Consider the following 19,465-nt stretch of genomic DNA (forward strand, 5'->3'; position numbering starts at 1 on the left):
GCACAGCACTTAGTAAGAACTCATCAAATGTTAATTGCAAGGATTATCATAATGATTTATGTATGCATCTTTCCACTAGAGAATTCTTCATGCATCCTCTGCAAGTTACACACTATCTGATATATAATAGTGATTCATTTAATGTTTGTTGAGCTAATCAATGAGTGAATGGACAAATGAATCATTCATTTGGAATGATATTGATTCATATATATTGATATGTATATAAATCAATATAATTTCTGGGTCAATAAGTAAGAAGTCAGGTATTTGGCAGGTGCCCAATAAATTATTCTTACACTTCATTATTGACTCCTAAGACTTATTTGAGTTCAGGTGTTCATCCAGTTTTGCCTCCTTTCTGACATCAACTGAGGATGTAAAAATGAATAATGGAAAAAAAGGTAGCCACCATCCTTCTCAGACATTACAAATGTGACAAAATGAGGGTTTAATTAAGATCTGTCAAATATCAGTGATCTTGCTTCCAAAATCTGTATTAGTTAGGGGTCTCTGAAGGAACAGACCAATAGGATGTGAGTGTGTCCGTGCATGCGTGCGTGCGTGTGTGTGTGTGTGTGTGTGTGTGTGTGCGGAGAGAGACAGAGAGACAGAGAGACAGAGAGAGAGACAGAGAGAGAGAGAGAGAGAGAGAAGGAGTGAGAGAGAGAAATATTTATTTTAGGAATGGTCTTATGCAATGATGGAGGGGATTAGCAAGTCTAAAAATCTACATGTTAGGCCTGCAGACTTTAGACCCAGGGAAGAATTGATGTTTCAGTTTCAATTCAAAGGCTGTCTCCTGGCAGGTGCTCAGAAGGACCTTGTTAGGGTCTCTATCATCCTTTTATTACGGATGAGGACATTCAAACTAAGACCAATCACAAAGCTGTTGGGCTGGGATTCAGTGCCCCATCTCCCTGATCACTAAATCCTTCCACTGTCCATTAAAGCACAAAGCAATTCTCCAGTGATTTCTAAACTCTCCTAAAGAGAAAAATATATGCAAATAACTTTCACAAATAGCTTTCCAAAAGCAAAGAGACAGTGTGCTTTATTTCCTTTATATAGTCTTTGTTCCTAAGAGAATGGCTATAAAGTGCAGGTTGTGCCTGAAAACAAAGAGAAGCAAAGGAAATATTCCTTCCTCTGAAAGCAAAGGGGAGATGTGTAATGTGTGTCCTTGTGTTTCTGGCATGTGGCATATTTTCTTTAAAAATTCTGACCAAGAATATTCTCAGTTGTGCTTACATGTCCCCTGACTCATCTTTTAGCTTAAGATCCTGAAGAACGTTGACCTTCAAACACTGTCCAGAAGGAGAAATTCATTAAGCCTTTGCTGCCATCCAAATGTTAGCATATCAATTACAGATCATGATCCCTTTGTGATAGAAGACAGGGACAAGGCGAGAGTAGAAGCAGTTGAGGAGAAGTATAAGATGGAAAAGTTCTCTGTGTGAGCATTTTGTTGAAGGTCTTATTTTTCCAATATTTCTCAAATTATGAGGTTTATTTGTACCAACTTCCAATAATGGTTTAAGCCACATTGTTCAAAGCACGACATAATCATACCCCTTCAGTCAACTTGCTTTTCAGCCAAGTCAAATATTTCTGTCTCTACGAGGACTTGGAAATGAAAGCTGGGTAGAGTATTTCAACTTATATTTTACATAGAATAGTTCACCTGTGTATAATATATCTTTGCCTTTTTCCTTGTGCTTTTTTATCTCTGATATTTGAGGATAGAAGGCTTCATTCTTCTAGCTAGGCAATGTTCTCTGGAAAGCCATTGTCATTCTCATTGACATGAATGAGGAACCATGCAGAGTTTAATCATGAGGTGCAAACTTTAATTCTGAGGTATAAACTAGAATTCAGACTACTGAAGGTGATAGATATCAGAGATAATTACATTTATTAAATGATTAGTCTTTCTAGCAAAATCTTTTCTCTTGCTATTCAAGGGTTCTATGGTTAAGGTTGCTTCCTTGCCACTCAGTTTATGAGTAAGAGCAGAGATTACAAAATATCTCTGAAATAAGCAACTATGTCTGGAAGGGAGTAACAAAAACACAAAGCAAGCATCCAGCTGACCTCCCAAACTTTCAGCCATAATTTGGAATTCTGCACTGAGGGCTGAAAATTAGAAGGATATTAACATAAACTCCTTTCTCCTTTCCAGAAACCTCAGAGAATTTTATTTACATCACTTATGATGAAAGGAAAACCAGGATAGAAAGACAACACTAGGAAATGAGTAGATAGGTTCCAAATCTCTATTGAGATAGCATTGAGGATGAGCATTTCATCATGTGTGGATAATTGGCTTAGGATGGTTGTCATAGTGAGCCAAGTGCACATGCTGCCTCGTGATCATGGTGTCACAGCAACAGGCCCAGGAACCTGTCACCATGCTGCATGATGAAATGGCAAAATCAAAAGAGGCAATTTCCAGGAAGTATTTCTGACTTCTTGGTCCCACCTCTCTTCTTTCTTTAAATAGTGTGGTTAAGCTTTGGCTAGATCTCATTTAACGAACAAAGTAAAATAATTTATTGTGTTCAAATAATGGGGACTTTAGGATTTAATATTCATTCAGGTTTGTTCTTTAAAATCATTGTTTTATGGAGAAATTCAATAAAATTAATTAACAGGCTGTGCTAGGGTACACTGGAGGGACAGAATGAATAGGATAGATAGATACACATATATAAAGGGGAGTTTATTAAGTATTAACTTACACAATCACAGGGTCCCACAATAGGCTGTCTGCAAGCTGAGGAGCAAGGAGAGACAGTGCAAGTTCCAAACTGAAGAACTTGGAGTGCGATGTTGGAAGGCGGGAAGCATCCAGTACCAGAGAAAGATGTAGGCTGGGAGGCTAGGCCAGTCTCTCCTTTTTGCCTTTTTCTGCCTGCTTTATATTCCTTGGCAGCTGATTAGCTTGTGCCCACCAGATTAAGGGTGAAACCGCTTTCCCCAGCCCACTGACTCAAATGTTTATGTATTCTGGTAACACTCTCCAGACACACCCAGGGTCAATACTTTGTATCCTTCAATCCACTCTAGTTGACACTCAGTATTAACCACCTAACTGGCTAAAACAACACATATGCTCCAGAGGCACTCTATAGTTCAGTAAACCAAACCCTGAACAACAGTGACTAAGAAATTTTAAAACTAAGACTCTTCTTTAGGAAGTGGCACTGTAGCAACCATTTCTCTTTAAGGAGAACTTTGGACACTATAAGCAAGCAGAAGACCTAGCTTCTGGAAAATACCCTCTGGGAATGCAACTTCACTCCTTTTTAGGTATGTTTATGAAAAAGGAGGGACAACAACAATCCATTTCCAAATATTTTAGGGTATTTTTAGTGCAAAAATGTAGAATGTTTTTATGCCTCTCACAGTGGATCCCTTCACAGAAGTAAGCATTTATGGACATGGTACAACATAAATGCAGACTTCTAGGGAATGCAAGGCAAAGCAAGTATGACTGAGACTGGGAAGAAAAGATGTGTCCTCCAGAAATATACATACATTTCCCTAATGCAAGTTCTTGACGAGTATGATGGCACATATACTCCTAAATGCATGGAATTTTTAACAAGTACAGTGGGATGAATGAATAGATAGATAAATTAGAGAGAGAGAGAAAGAGAGGGAAAGAAATGCATTCGACTATCATTCATAATATTGCTATGCAAAGCTGTACACACTTTCATGACGTCATCTACATATCACGTATTTGGAGTTCTTCTTTGAGAAATGCCTTCCTAGCAAAGTTACTAATTACAAAACATACCTTTTATTCACAAATGCAGCTTTTGACTGAAAAAGAAAACATTTGCAAGTTAATTACTAATTTAGTTTATCAGGCTTTGCTCCAGTCGAATTTTGTATGTTAAAGAAAAATCAAATCCATTCTCAAAGACCAAAATATTTGCCAGCTGAAAATATTCAAGAATGATGGGAAAGATGTTTTTGAATGTAAATTTTATACATTTTTTTATGATTTAGCAATAGTTGCTGTATCAGTGAAGTAAATGTAACACCTCTTAAAATGATTACTATGAAAACAATCACCACTCATATAGAAGTCTTTACAGCTCAGGGATCGAAAGCACATGCAGGACTTTGGGCAAATTATTTTATTCCTTGAGCTTTAACTTCCTATCAATGATACACAGAGCTTATTCTATTTCATGGGATTACCGAATGAGAAAACATATAAATCAGTGGTTTATGACAATGCCACACACCTCCAAAAACTTCAGTAATGTTTCCTACTATTATTTGATAATAGGTGCCTTACAGCTGGCTTATATATAGGCCTACCTTGTTATTGTGAAGACATATTTCACATATACCATCTATCAAAATTCGCACAAATTATAAACTCTGTAAAGTTTCATATAAGCCACATTTAGTTATTGATAATGTGTAAACAAAACTGAAAAAGCTGTTTTAAATCCAATCAACTGAAGTTTGAGAGTGGAACCACGGTTCTTCCTAAAATCTGAAAATGAGCTTTCAAGTACCATGTTGTAACTGCTGGATTTTTCAGGAACTGGCATGTATTATAAACTGGACTTTGTTTACAGATTTTTTTTGTCCTTATTTAACTATCTATATGCTCTAACTGTGCAGTGCTTCTGGACTTGCATGCATACACATTTTGTTAATTAGTCATATTTACTCATACATGTTAAGTCATTTTTTAAAACTCAGAGAGTAAGGCAGGTTATGAGAAAGAGTAGGTGCTTCAATTTTCACTATTTTTGTCCTCTCCAGAAGCAAACATATTAAACTCTTTTAATGGATTACTTTGTATTTGTATCTGTGATGGTTAAAAATACGCATCAACTTGAAGGGGTCATGGGGTGCCTAGATATTTAAACATTATTTCTGAGTGTGTCTGCAAGGATGTTTCCAGGTAAGATTAGGATGTGAATTAGCGGACTGAGTAAGGGAGATTAGCCTTCGCGGTGTGGATGGGCATCATCCAATCCGTTGAGTGGCTGGAATACAACAAAAAGGCAGAGGAAGGAGAAGTTGCTGTCTCTGCGGACTATGTGAACTGGGACATCAGCCTTTTCCTGCCCTTGGACTGGGACTTACATCATCAGTGCTCCTGATGGTTGATCTAGGCCTTCGGACTTGGACTGGTTGATCTAGGCTTGCTGTGGTCTTGATACCTCTTTTGCATCTTCCTACGAATTTACTTTGCCTCCCACTTCTGCTACATCTCATGTTTTCTTGTTTCTTGGTTTTCTTCTTCACTTTAGCAGAACACAACTTCCTGAAAAAGGTAAAAGGATCACAGACTATATATATATATTTCTTATCTTATCCATAAACCCACACTAGATATTTGGCTTAACAGTTTTGTTGTAGATTATTTGTGCTAAGAATGTGAAAATATTTCTCCTGTGTCTTCAGGTTTCCAGCGTTCTATTAAGAAATGTGATGGCCTTCTGATATTTTATTCTTTGCATAAAACTCTCTCTAGAAAGTTGTAGAGGCTTCTCTTTGCCTCCATTATTCTAAAATTTTAATTATGTTTCTTGGTCTGGGTCTATTTGCGTTTATTGTGTAAGACATTTGGGACTCTATTAATTAGAAAAAATAATTATTTTATTTGTTATTTTTAGAGACAGGATTTCTTTCTGTTACCCAGGCTAGAGTGCAGTGACACAATCACAACTCACTGAAACCTCAAGATCCTCCCTCCTCAGCCTCCTGAGTAGCTGAGACTACAGGTGTGTCTCACTCAGCCCAGGTAATTTTTTTTATAATGTTTTGTAGAAATGGAGTGTCACATTGTTGCCCAAGCTGGTCTCAAACTCCTGGCCTCAAGCAATTCCCCCACCTCAGCCTCCCAAAATGCTGGAATTACAGGTGTGTGCCACCACCCCTGGCTTAAAACTCACTTTCTTTAGTAATGAATATATTTTTAAAATACATTTGTATGGTAATTTTCTTATCTCTGTTTTCTCAATTTTCTCATTCTGTTACTCCTGTTATTAGGATCTCCTAAGCAAATCATCTAATTTTCTTATCTTCTTTTCTGTTTTCTATCTCTGTTTGCTCTGATTTCTAGCTATCTTCAATGTTATATTCCACTTCTCCCACACAGTTTTTCATTTATATCAGCATATTTTTGGCGTCAAGAGCTTTTTTTTTTTCAGAGTCTTGCTCTGTTGCCCAGGCTGGAGTGCAATGGCATGATCCCAGCTCACTCCACCTCCCAGGTTCAAGAAATTCCAAGAGCTTCTTCATATTTTATGAAGTGCTTCATAAGACACATTTCTTGGTTCATGTTTTGTTTTCCCTCTTGGAATATTAATATCTTTGGGATATTCTTCTACTTATACATTGCTTATTAACTATTTATCTTTCTGATTTGTTTTTCCAAAATGTTATTACTATTATCTGCTACCCTCTTCTATTTCTCATTGTAGGTGTATTGCTTTTCAAAAAATTTATTTGGCAGCTATTTTTAAAGAGCTTTTAAGGGGCTCCAGAATAATTTATGTATTCAGCCCTCCATGTTTAAGCAGCTCATATTCACCTGTTTCCAAAATCCTTCCTATACACACACGATTCAGAATCAAAATTCAGATTTATCTCCAGGACAAATAAGTTTAAAGCAACTTATGTGGCTGGGCGTGGTGGCTCATGCCTGTAATGTCAGCACTTTGGGAGGCTGAGGTGGGTGGATCACCCAAGGTCAGGAATTCAAGACCAACTTGGCCAACATGGTGAAACCCCCTCTCCACTAAAAATACAAAAATTAGCCGGGCATGATGGTGGGCACCTGTAGTCCCAGCTACTTGGGAGGCTGAGGTGGGAGAATCACTTCAACCTGGGAGGCTGAGGTTGCAGTGAGCCGAGATTGCACCATTGCACTCCAGCCTGGGCAACAAGAGCGAAACTGGGTCTCAAAAAAAAAAAAAAAGAAAAAAAAAATCTTAGGTGGACTTCCAGCTGCTCCTTCCTGGACAACTCACTCTCAACTGCAAAACTGAGTATATGGTCTATTTTTCTTTTTCTTTTCTACTTTAGTTTGCATTCTTGATCTTGTTTAAATGTCTAGACTTTTTCCAGACTGTTCCTTCAAAGCCCTGTTTTCACTTGTGAATGCTTCTTGATCCTGTTCCATTCTGTAACAGTGCCATCTCATAGACATTTAATGAGAATCACAAATGTGAGCCATGTATGTCATTTAAATTTTCTAGGAGCCATAAAAAAGTAAGAAGAACAGATGAAATTAATTTTAGCAGTAACATTAATCTAATGTACCCCAAATATTATTTTAACATGCAATCAAATATATAAAAAAAGTTTTTTTTAAATTTTGCATATTGGGTCTTCAAAATCTGGTGGGTAGTTTGCCCTTATATCACATTTCAACTTGGGCCAGCCACATTTCAAGTTCTCAACAGACATGTGACTAGTGACTACCATATTGGATACCATAGTTTGAGGTACTTGCAATAGAAAAATCTAGAACCATGGTATTTGCCTCTAAATAGCTTATAGTCAAATAAGTAAGATGCACACACGTAAAAAACTAGGAAAGCACTGTCTGATGACTGCAGTGATAGGAATTTCCAAGGAGAAAAGCATCTAAATAAGATGTCCCTTGCAGAAAACACATTCTTGAGAAAGGGATGCTACTTAGAGTAATAAAAGTAATTTCATATTATTGCCATAAATGGTACATGCAGGACATAATGCTATAGAGTTCATCAATGACGAATTTCATCAGCATTGCATGTTAGCCTAATATTTTTAAATGTAACTAGAAACCATAGGAAACAAGCAAATACTTTTAAATTTGGAAATGTTATAATCATGTGTTCGTGAAAATATTGTAATTGTACAATAGAGACTAGATGGACAAGGGCCATGTTGGAGGCAAGGAGATGAGATCAGTATCTTAGGGAGTCTGCTAGTTAACGGGTGGCATGAGAGTAAACTAAGACAGTGGTTGTGGAAATGAGAAGATGAAGTAGATTGGAGACTTTTGAACAAGGTGGATTCACAATGGACTTGACTGTTTGGATGGGGTCAGGAGAAAGAAAAAGAGTAAGTGAGTGGGGGACATTATTATGACTCTATTTCTGATTTTGGGAGGGGGAAGATAATTTTATTCACCAAGATATAAATTACAGGAGCAAAAGCAGAAGATTTTTCTTTTTACTTTACGTTCCAGGATACATGTGCAGAATGTGTAGGTTTATTACATAGGTAAACATGTGCCATGGTCAAAAGCAGATTTGCGCTTAACAATGATGTGCTGCCTTGTAAGCATGATTTACTGTTGGAAAACTGAATAGAAATCCCCAGTGAGTAACTAAATATGGTTCTAGAGCTCAGCACAAATACAGAAGGATAAACATGAGAGTCTGTTCAGTATACACATACAGAACTTTTTCCATGACCTAAAATAAGCTAGAATCTCAGACATGATGTAGATGTCTTGAAAGGATGAAAAGTGAAATGAAATTAAAGACTATGTAGGAGTCTTTTTAACTGCAAACACCAAACACAGACATGCAACAAGACAGAAATTAAACACTTTACCAATGATTTACAAGTATATTTTAGTTGGCAAGACATTAAGTTTTCCATGCTGACAATATAGTAGATAAGTTTCTTAAATAAACTCAGGAGACAGCCCAAGCATGATTATTAAATTTTCTCCAAAGATAATTTAAAAGTTATTTGGAGAGTTCACCAACATGTGATCAAAGAAAGATGATAGAGCTGAGTGAAGGGAAGATCTGTTTGCCCTTGTCACATTACATGCACTTTGTATCTCGTTCATCAAGTTGTCTCTGGTGTACCCTTCAGCAATGTTTTGTTGCCTAATAAAGCCCAGCACATGATAATGTCCCTCTAGAGGAACCTATAATAGATTTGAAAGCATTTAGAATGGTTTACAATCTTAGGTTATGGGAGAAGTTTTAAGCATCACTTTCATTACTTTAATTGTGTAATTAAAGCTAAGGCAATAATAACAATAGCAAACATCAACTGAATACATGCTAATGAGTGCCATATTAGTGCTTCGCACAATTCAGATAGTTTAATCCTCACAACAAGGCAATAGGTAGGGACTATTTTTGTATCCACTTTTATTCTTTCTCTCTTATTTCTCTCCTTTCCCCTGTTTCCCTTTGTTTGACAGGAGGGCTATACTTCCCAGGCACTTACTTCAGCTGGTTTCTTGCTGGATTCAACCAATGGGAGGCACTGATGTGAGATGAGATGATGGAAGGAAAGACGAGGACAGGACAATTCTCCTTCTCTTTCTCCTGGACAGCAGCAATCTCCTTTCAAACTCCAGCTCTTGCTTGGTATGCAGTCTGCACCACACGGCAGCACCCTCCATGGTATGGCCTCCATGGGATGACCCAGAATCTGGGGTTTGGGAATGCCACTTCCTCCTGCTGCCCTTCTAGCCCTGGGGGCACTGGTGACTTCCCGCTCTTGTTAATCTCTAGTGTCTCAGCATTTCCTGTTTGGCTTCTCAGTTCTTCCCTTACCTGTGTAATTAGTGTTCAGTATTATATTTATGTGGAATGTTTCTGCTTTCCTAATTGAATACTGAATTACATATCTATATATACTTGTTTCTTTATATGTTTACATATTTATAAATATATGTTTACATATTATACATTATATATTCATATAAAATATATGTTTATATTTTATACATATAAACATACACACATGACCTATTATATACTTATTTTGTATTCAAGAGAAAGAGGAATCCTTAATGTTTATTACAACTTTGCGAGATAAGTACTAAGTATTATCCTTTTTGTTGTTTTTACTTTTTTACAGTAAATAATGGACTTCTATTTCAATACTGCTTTTAAGTTCAAAAAAGTACTCACACATTGTCTCTCCATCTTTTGGCTGGTTTTAACCTCTCATTGACACTAATCATATGATGCTATTTTAGTTTTTCATTGCTGTGGTGAAAAATCACCACAAATTTAGGGGCTTGAAATAACACATGTTTATTATCTTCTAGTTCTGCAGGTCAGAAGTCTGGCTTGGATATCACTGGGCTAAAAAGAAGCTGTTGGCAGGACTGCACTCTTCCTGGAAGTCCTAGAAGAGAGTGTGATTCCTTCTCTTTTTCTGCATCTAGAGGTTGCTGTATCCCTTTGATCATGGTACCTTCCTCCATTTTTAAAGCCAGCGACAGCAGGTCAAATCCTATTCACTTTGCATCACTCTGATTCTTCTTTTGCCTCCCTCTTTCACTTTTAAGGATCCTTTTGATGATATTGGGCCCAGCAGAATAATCCAGAATAATCTCCCTGCTTTAAGATCAGTCAACTAGCATCCTTAATTCTATCTACAACCTTAAGTTCTCCTTGCCATGTCATAGGATATATTCACAGGTTCCAGTGATTATGCTGTTGACATCTTGGTGGGGGGGCATTATTCTGTCTACTACAGGTACTTTTAATTTTTTTATAATATGGTCATTTCCTACTAGATTATGAGCTCTTTATGGATATATCTTATATCTCTCTGCTTTCTCTACAGTGCATTGCACAAAATAGGAGGTCAGTAGAAGTGAAGCACCTGCTTCCTTTCTTGATGCTGGTCCACCAAGAGCTTATCATAGTAAAAGCCTCTAACAAAATACACAAAAGCTCTTGGAGTAAGTTACACTTCTTATATTTGTTCTACAAAGATCAGCTATAAATATATGTAGAGTACAAACTGTTGAGCGTCTTGAGCTACTGCTGAAGTGTGCCCACAAAATGAGAGAGAAATGAAGAACCCATTAAGTTATGCCAAGCTGCAGATGACAAGGCAATATGGCAGCAGCTTCCATGTGGCCTGAGCCCCCATGAGCTCAGATGTTGGATGTTCCCATTCCTCACTGCCAGAGAAAAGTCACTGTACTTGAAAAACAGAGAACCATCTGTATTAGCTCTCCCAGATAAATTCCAGTTTGTTAATGCCTTTAGAAATGGGTTTATTTGGGACATGATGGAACAAGTATATAGTTGAGGCATCTATATTTACATATCTTTGGTATGCAGGCTAATGCGTGTAAAAGTTGTGTAATACTAAAGAAGAAGCAGATAGGATATGACAGAATATGTTCATCTAAACCATTCTGGAGAAGAAAGAGGAAATAAGTAAAAGAGGTATAAAAGAAACTGGGTGTAGACTCACAAACCCAACAAGCAAGCCAAAGGTTTGCTGGGAATTTCTCAGAACTATCTTAAATTTTTTTTCAACTCATATTTTAGTTTTAGGGAGTACAAGTTCAGATTTGTTACATGGGTGAATTGCACGTCACTGACGTTTGCTGTATGAATGATCCCATCATGCAGGCAGTAAGCATGGTGCCTGCTAGATAGCTTTTCAGCACTCACCCTCCTCCCAACCTCCCCTCAAATAGTCCCAAGTGTCTGTTGTTCCCATCTTTATGTTCATGTGTACTCAATGCTTAGTTCTCATTTGGTTTTCTGTCCCTTCATTAATTTGCTCAGGATGATGGTCTCCAGCTGCATCCATGTTGCTGCAAAAAATAATTTCTTTCTTTTATACGGCTGTGTAGTATTCCATGATATGTATATACCACATTTATCCAGCCCAATGTTGATGGGAACCTAGGTTAATTGTATGTCTTTGCTATTGTGAATAGTGTTACAATGAACATCTGAGACATGTGTCTTTCTGGTAGAACATTTATTTTCCTTTGAGTATACACCCAGTAATGGGATTGCTAGGTTGAATGGTTTTAAGTTCTGTTTTAAGTTCTTTGAGAAAACTCCAAACTGCTTTCCACAGTGGCTGAATTAATTTAAATTTCCACCAAGAGTGTATGAGCAATTCCTTGTCTGCACAACTTGACTGACATCTGCTATTTTTTGACTTTTTAATAGTAGCCACTCAGACTGCTGTAAGATAGTAGGTATCACATTGTGGTTTTGATTTGTCTTCCTCTGATGACTAGAGCTGTTGAGAATTTTTAAAATATATTTCTTGGCCACACATATGTCTTCTTTCAAGATGTGTCTGTTCATCTCTTTTGCCTATATTTTAAGGAGACTGTTTGTTTTTTGCTTATTGATTTAAGTTCCTTATAGGTTTTTTTAATAAGACCATTGCTGGATGTATAGTTTACAAATATTTTCTCCCATTCTGTAGGTTGTCTGTTTACTCTGTTGATAGTTTCTTTTGATGTGCAGAAGTTCTTTAGTTTAATTAGGTCCCACTTGTTCATTTTTATTTTTGTTGCAATTGCTTCTGGGGTCTTAGTCATGAATGTCAAGACCAATGCCCAGAATGGTATTTTCTAAAGTCTCTTCTAGGACTTTATAGTTTTTGGTTTTATATTTAAGTCTCTAATTTATCTTATATTAATTTTTGTATATTGTGAAAAATAGGAGTCAAGTTTTATTCTTTTGCATATGGCTAGACAGTTATTCCAGCAGTACTTATTCAAAGGGAGTTCTTTTCCCATTGCCTGTTATTGTCAAAGTCATTGAAGATCAGATGCTTGTAGGTGTGTGGCTTCATTTATGGGTTCTTATTATGTTCATTGGTTTATGTGTCTGTTTTCGTACCAGTACCATGCTGTTTGGGTTACTGTAACCATAAAATATTTTTTGAGGTCAGGTAGTATGATGCCTCTATCTTTGTTTTTCTTTCTTAGAATTGCTTTGGCTATTTGGGCTGTTTTTTGGTTCCAAATGAATTTTAGAAAAATTTTTTCCAATTCTGTAAAAAATGATGTTGGTAGTTTGATGGAAATAGCCTTGAATCTGTAGATTGCTTTGAGCAGTACGGCCATTTTAACCATATTGATTCTTCCAATCCATGAGTATGAGATGTTTTTCCATTTGTTTGTATCATCTATGATTTCCTTCAGCAGTGTTTGTAGTTTTCCTTGTAAGGATTTTTCACTACCTTGATTATATGTATTCCTAGGTATTTTATTTTGTGTGTGGCTACTGTAAATGAAATTGTGTTATCGATTTGGCTCTGAGGTTGAACATTATTGGTGTATAGAAATGTTACTGATTTTTCTGCATTTACTTTGGATCCTAAAACCCTACTGAAGTCATTTATCAGTTCTAGAGGTCTTTTAGTGGAGTCGTTGGGATTTTCTAGGTATAGAGTTATATCATCAGTGAAGAGAGATCTTTTGACATCTACTTTTTTTCTATCAGGATGCCTTTTTTTCTATCTTTTGCCTGATCGCTCTGACAAGGACTTCCAGTACTGTGTTGAATTGGAAAGAGTGAGCATCTTTGACTTGTTACAAGTCTTAAGTAAAATTATTCCAATGTTTGCCCTTTTACTATGATGTTGGTTGTTGGCTTGTTTTACAAGCTCTTATCATTTTGAGGTATGTTCCAACAATGCCTAATTTATTGAGGGTTTTTTATCATGAAATGGTGTTGGATTTTATTAAAAGTTTTCCTACATCTATTTACATGATAATATTTTTTTAAAATTCTGTTTATGTAGTGAATCACATTTATTGATTTGCACATGTTGAACCAGCTCTGCGTCTCAAGAATCAAGCATACTTCATCACAATGAATTAACTTTTGATGTGCTGCAGGATTTAGTCAGCTAGTATTTTCTTGAAGATTTTTAATCTATGTTAATCAGGGACTATTGGCCTGTACCTTTCTCTTTTTTTGTTTTGTCTTTGCCAGATTTTGGTATCAATGTGATTCTGGCTTCATTGAATAAGTTAGGGAGAAGTCTCTCTTCCTCAGTTTTTTGGAATAGTTTCAGTAGGATTGGTACCTGTTCTTTGTATATCTGGTAGAACTCAGCTGAAATCCATCTGGTCTAGGGCTCTTTTTGGTTGGAAGGTTTTTATTATTATTATTATTGATTCAATTTTGTAACTTAATATTGGTCTGTTTAGGGTTTCAATTTCTCCCTGGCTCAGTCTTGGGAGGTTTTATGTTTCCAGAAATTTGTCCATTTCCTCTAGATTTTCTAGTTTGTGTGCATAAAGGTGTTCATAATACTCTCTGGGAATATTTCGTTATTTCTGTGGGCTTGGTTGTAATGTCAACTTTGTTCTTTTTGATTATGCTTATTTGGATCCTCTCTCTACTTTTCTTCATTAATCTAGCTAGCTGTCTATCAATCTTGTTTATCCTTTCAAATAACCAGCTTTTGGTTTCATTGATCTTTTGAATGGATTTTGGGGTTTCAATTTTTTTCAGTTTTGATCTGATTTCAGTTATTTCTTTTCCCTAATACCTTTATGGTTAGTTTATTCTTTTTTTAGTTCCTCCAGCTGTGATGTTAGATTGCCAATTTGAGATCTAACTTCTTGATGCAGATATTTAGTGTTATAAGCTTCCCTCTTAACACTATTTTAGCTGTATTTCAGAGATTTTGGTATGTTTTCTCTGTGTTTTCATTTATTTTAAAGATTGTTTTTAATTGCTGCCTTAACTTCATTGCTTGCTCCAAAGTCATCCAGGAGCAGAAGCAAGTTTAATTTCCATGTAATTGCATGATTTTAAGATATCTTCTTGGTATTGATTTGGATTTTTATTTCACTGTGGTCTGAAAGTATGGTTGGTATGATTTTGATTTTTTTAATGTGACACTTCCTTCATAGTTGAGCATATAATCAGTCTTAGAATATGTTCCGTGAACAGATGAAAAGAAGGTACATTCTATGGTTGATGAGTGGAGTGTTCTGTAGATGTTTAATAGGTCCAATTGTTCAAGTGTAAATTGTAAGCCCAGAGTAGCTTTGTTAGTTTTCTGCCTAAGTGATCTAACACTATCAGTGGAGTATTGAAGTCCTCCACTCTTCCCGTGTGGCTCTCTAAGTCTTTCTGTAGCTCTGGAAGTACTTGGTTTGTGAATCTGGGTGCTCCAATGTTAGGTGCATATATATTTCACATTGTTAAGTCATCTTGTTAGATTGAACATTTTTCATAATATAATGTCCTTCTTTGTTCTTTGTTACTGTTGTTGGTTTAAAGTCTATTTTATCTCATATAAGAATAGCGACTCCTGCTTATTTTTTTGTTTTCTGTTCATATGATAGATCTTTCTCTAACCCTTTGAGTCTATAGATTTCATTATGTGAGAGATGTATTCCTCGAAGATGGTAGACAGATAAGTCTTATTTTATTATTCATCTTGACCCTCTGTGCCATTTAGATGGGGCATCAAGACCATTTATGTTCAAGGTTAATATGGATAAGTGAGGTTTTTATTCTATCATGAAGTTGTTAGCTGGTTGTTTTGTAGTTTCTATTGTGTAGATGCTTTAAAAGGCCTAGGTACCTAGGTGTAGTTTTGTGGAAACAGGCATAAGTCTTTTGTCTCCACGTTTAGAACTCCCTTACAAGTCCCTTGTGAGGCTAGTCAAGTTGTAATGAATTTCCTTAGTGAATGCTTGTCTAAAAATGAATTCATTTCTCCACTTACGAAGCTTTGGTGGGATATGAAATTACTCGTTGAATCTCCTTTTCTTTGAGAATGCTGAAGATAGGGCCCAGTCTCTTCTGGCTTGCAGGGTTTCTGCTGAGAAGTATGCTGTTAGCCTGATTGGGTTGCCTTGTATGTGGTCTTACCTTATTTTTAGCTGTCTTTAAGAATTATTTTTTAGGATTGACCTTAGACAGTCTTGGGACTACATGTCTTGGTGATGTTCATTTTGTATAGTATCTCACTGTTGTTCTCTGGATTTCTTGTATTTGCATGTCTACCCCTCTAGCCAGCTTAGGGAAATTTTCTTGAATTATTCCCTCAAGTATGTTTTCTGGGTTGTTTACTTTTTGTGCTTCTCTCTCAGGAATACCAATAACTTATAGGTTTGGTCACTTTACATAATCCCATTTTTCTCGAAGACTTTGTTCATTTTTTAAAATTCCTTTTGCTTTATTTTTGTTTGGGTTTGTTTGAAAGACTGATTTTCAAGCTCAAAAATTCTTTCTTCTGCTTGGTCTAGTCCACTGATAAAGCTTTTAATTATATTTTGAAATTCCCTAAGTGAGGTTTTCAGTTCCAGTAGCTCTGATTGATTTTTTTAAAGTGTTTACCTCTTCTTTTATTTCCTGGATTGCTTTAGAAGTTTCTTTGTGTTGATTTTCAACTTTGCCCTGGATCTTGTTGAGATTCTCTGCAAGGCATGCTTTGAACTCTCCATCTGTCACCTCTGTGCTTCCATTTTGGCTAGAAACCATGACTGGGGAGCTGGAGTGAAACTTTGATGGTGTCACAACATTGAGGTTTTTCATAGAGGCAGAATTCTTATGCTGGTTTCTTCTCAACTGGGAAAGTGTTGGGTGGGGTTTTTTGGCTTTGTTGTTATGGTCTTATGCACTTCTGCCAGCAGGTTTTATATTAGGCTGTGTGGTTCAACCTACATGAGAGAAGATGACATTTGCAGGTAACAGTCAGCTGCAGCATAAGCAGGTGGGGATAGATGTGATTTTTTTTTTACTGTGGGGTGCTCTCTGCTGTTTCAGGTGAAGTGCTGGCCATGACTTGTTGAAGCAAAATTTAGAAATGCATGAAATTATTCAGGGAATGAAAACATATGAAGTAAGAAGGAAGGAGTGGGGTGAAAACAACTACTTTCATTCTTCCCCAAAAGCTATGGCTTATGCCAGGCTGAAAAGGAAAATTAAATGTGCTGCATGCTCATGTTGCCTGGTGGAATGTGAACCAAGAGGAAGCCTGAGCACATCCATTGCTATTGGAACTGGAAAGAGTTTAGAGCCATCTGGTCCAAAGCCATCACATTACAGCTGAAAAGGGCTAGGGAGCATACACAGTTGCCAAAATATACATAACCAGTACATAACAAAAGCAGCTAAAAAAAATCTATGTTCCTTAACCTTACTTAGTGCTCCTTTGACAACTTTATGTTCTGAAATAGTTTTCAGATTTCTAAAATACTGCCAACATCTCAAGTAACATTTTAATAAATTAGTCTCTGGTAATACCACTCAAAAAGTCCACACATGTACCTGGTAAAAGGGAATTGGGCAAAATGCAACATACTTTGGGACAGAAATAGATATAAATACATTAATAAAACAAAACATTGCCCTTAAGGGCAAAGAACATATTATTTAACCTTGTGATTATCACTTTCCACTGCATTGATTCTAAATCTGGCTTTGTCTTTAGGGTTAATTGATCTTCTTTTAGTTCTAAAATTAAAGGCTAAAGGACCATTACCTTCATTTTGTTGTTAAACAAACAAGCAAAAGTGGGGAAAATGATTCCTTACAAAAATGAAAGACAGTCTCTTTTCTGTTGGCAGATGCATTCTGTAACTCTTGCCACCCTATCTCTGGCACTTTATTCTATTCTAGGTTCTATGGATCTTGACGGTTGCTGCTAAGTCACCCTAAGAATAGAATTTCTTTCATGTCAATCCAACTGTACTTGGCTTCTGTTCTTGGCATTAATTCCTGGAACACAGTGAAACTGGACTTTCTTCAAGGCACTTGATGTTTAGGACAGAACCTGTCACCTTTGGGTTAGCATTTATCCAAACTTTTGGATCCCAAAGGGATAAATGACATCCCCTTACTGGTACTGAAGAAGACCTTACAACTCGTCCCCAGTAAAAAGGGGATGAAGACGAAGGAGATTTCTGTTTACCACACACGTCTTTTATTTATTTATTTATTTATTTATTTATTTATTCATTTAAGACTGAGTCTCGCTCTGTCACTCAGGCTGGAGTGCAGTGACTCAATCTTGGCTCACTGCAAGCTCCGCCTCCTGGGTTCACGCCATTCTCCTGCCTCAGCCTCCCAAGTAGCTGGGACTTCAGGTGCCTGCCACCACGCCCAACTAATTTTGTTTTTGTATTGTTAGTAGAGACAGGGTTTCACTGTGTTAGCCAGGATGGTCTCGATCTCCTGACCTCGTGATCTGCCTGCCTTGGCCTCCCAAAGTGCTGGGATTACAGGTATGAGCCACCACACCCGGCCTCCACACACATCTTAGAGCTAAGTACTGATAAAGCATTGTATTTAATTAGGCTTCAGTTGGTCTGGAATAATATATGCCCCAGCAAAATTGGCTCATTTATTTATTTAAGGTGAAGATCCCAGGCATAAGTTTATAATTTTGACCTCTAGAAAATATATTAGTCATTTTCTTTTAAGTCACCTAATTGCTACTACCACACAAATATTATTACAATAAATGTTTCATATCCACTAGAAAAATAAGCCCCATAATGGTGAAATGAAACACTATAAGGAGCTGTGTTCTTTGATGTTATGGCAAAACTTCCCAGACAATTCTAGGCCTCTCCACTTCTGGACTTCTTATTAAGCATATAATAATTTTCTTTTTGCTTTAATCTACTGCCATTATTACTTGGTTTTACTTACACTTGAAATAATCCTAACTGACACAGGGTATGGTTAATACATAATGTAATACGATTCTTAGATCATATATTTATAAGTAATTATTTTAAATGCAACACCTATCATTCTCATTTTATGTCAATAATTTTCAGTACAAGAATGAAACTTATTTCTTCTCTTTTCTATTTTTAAAAATAATTTGTCAGTTTTTGTGCCCATTATAGAAAAATTAGGATTAAAATATTTTGATGAGAGAGATGCTAAGAAGATGGAGTCACAGAATTTGCTAAGAAAGCTATAGGGTATACTGCCTCCTGATTCATCTACTTCTTCTCTATGGCACTTAACTAACTGTGACGCAGATATCTTTTTCACTTCATCATTCACCTGAGTTTACAGGAATTTCTGCTGTCGCAGTTTTCTGACTGCACATATAAGATTTTCAGAGCTCTATTTCTTCTTTACATAGCTACTATGAGTTCTAGAATGAGAGAATAAAGAAATGAAGAGAGAAAATCATCAAAGATATAATTCAATAATTTATTCAAAATTGAAGGATGCAAGTTTTCAGTCTTAAAAGTCCTACTTAATGCCAAGTAAAATAAGTTTTAAAACATTCACACCGAGTCATATCATCACAAGTGTTACAACGCCAGAGATAAAAAAAGACAGTCCTAAAATCTTACCCTATTTGGGTAAAACAGATCACATACAAAAGAACGGCACTCAAAGTTTACTGGATAAAAAAACACAATGGAATAATGCCTTGAAAATCAAAGATGAACTTATTTTTAATCAATTTATAGTGCAAAGATTACTCACAAGTGATCTAATTCTCCTCTCCTAGCTAGGCAGGCAAATTACACTTCTTTGTCCTCTTTAATATTAAATGTGGAAACATAGTGTTGGTCAATTCAATATGAGTGATGGTCCCATATATAACTTCAAGGTAGAAGGTGTATGCTGTGTCATGCTCCCCTTTACCCGCCTTGATAAATGTGGCTCTGTGGATTGCTTGGCCAATAAAGAATAAATAGAGGTAAGTGTGTCACTTACAAATGGAATTTTCCAAGTCA

At 36.5% G+C, this 19,465-nt stretch overlaps 1 long non-coding RNA gene across 1 annotated transcript; it reads right to left on the bottom strand.

The window, feature by feature from the left end:
* Window positions 1–1,828: 1,828 nt before the first annotated feature.
* LOC141409992 (uncharacterized) lies at window positions 1,829–9,408 on the bottom strand. The gene is made up of 2 exons (XR_012433164.1): window positions 9,226–9,408; window positions 1,829–5,302 (listed from the first exon to the last, which is right to left on the bottom strand). It is a non-coding gene; the product is annotated as an uncharacterized lncRNA (long non-coding RNA).
* Window positions 9,409–19,465: the final 10,057 nt, after the last annotated feature.

This window comes from Macaca fascicularis, chromosome 3 (genome assembly GCF_037993035.2).
Source record: "Macaca fascicularis isolate 582-1 chromosome 3, T2T-MFA8v1.1".
In the NCBI taxonomy this organism is placed as follows: Eukaryota; Metazoa; Chordata; class Mammalia; order Primates; family Cercopithecidae; genus Macaca; species Macaca fascicularis.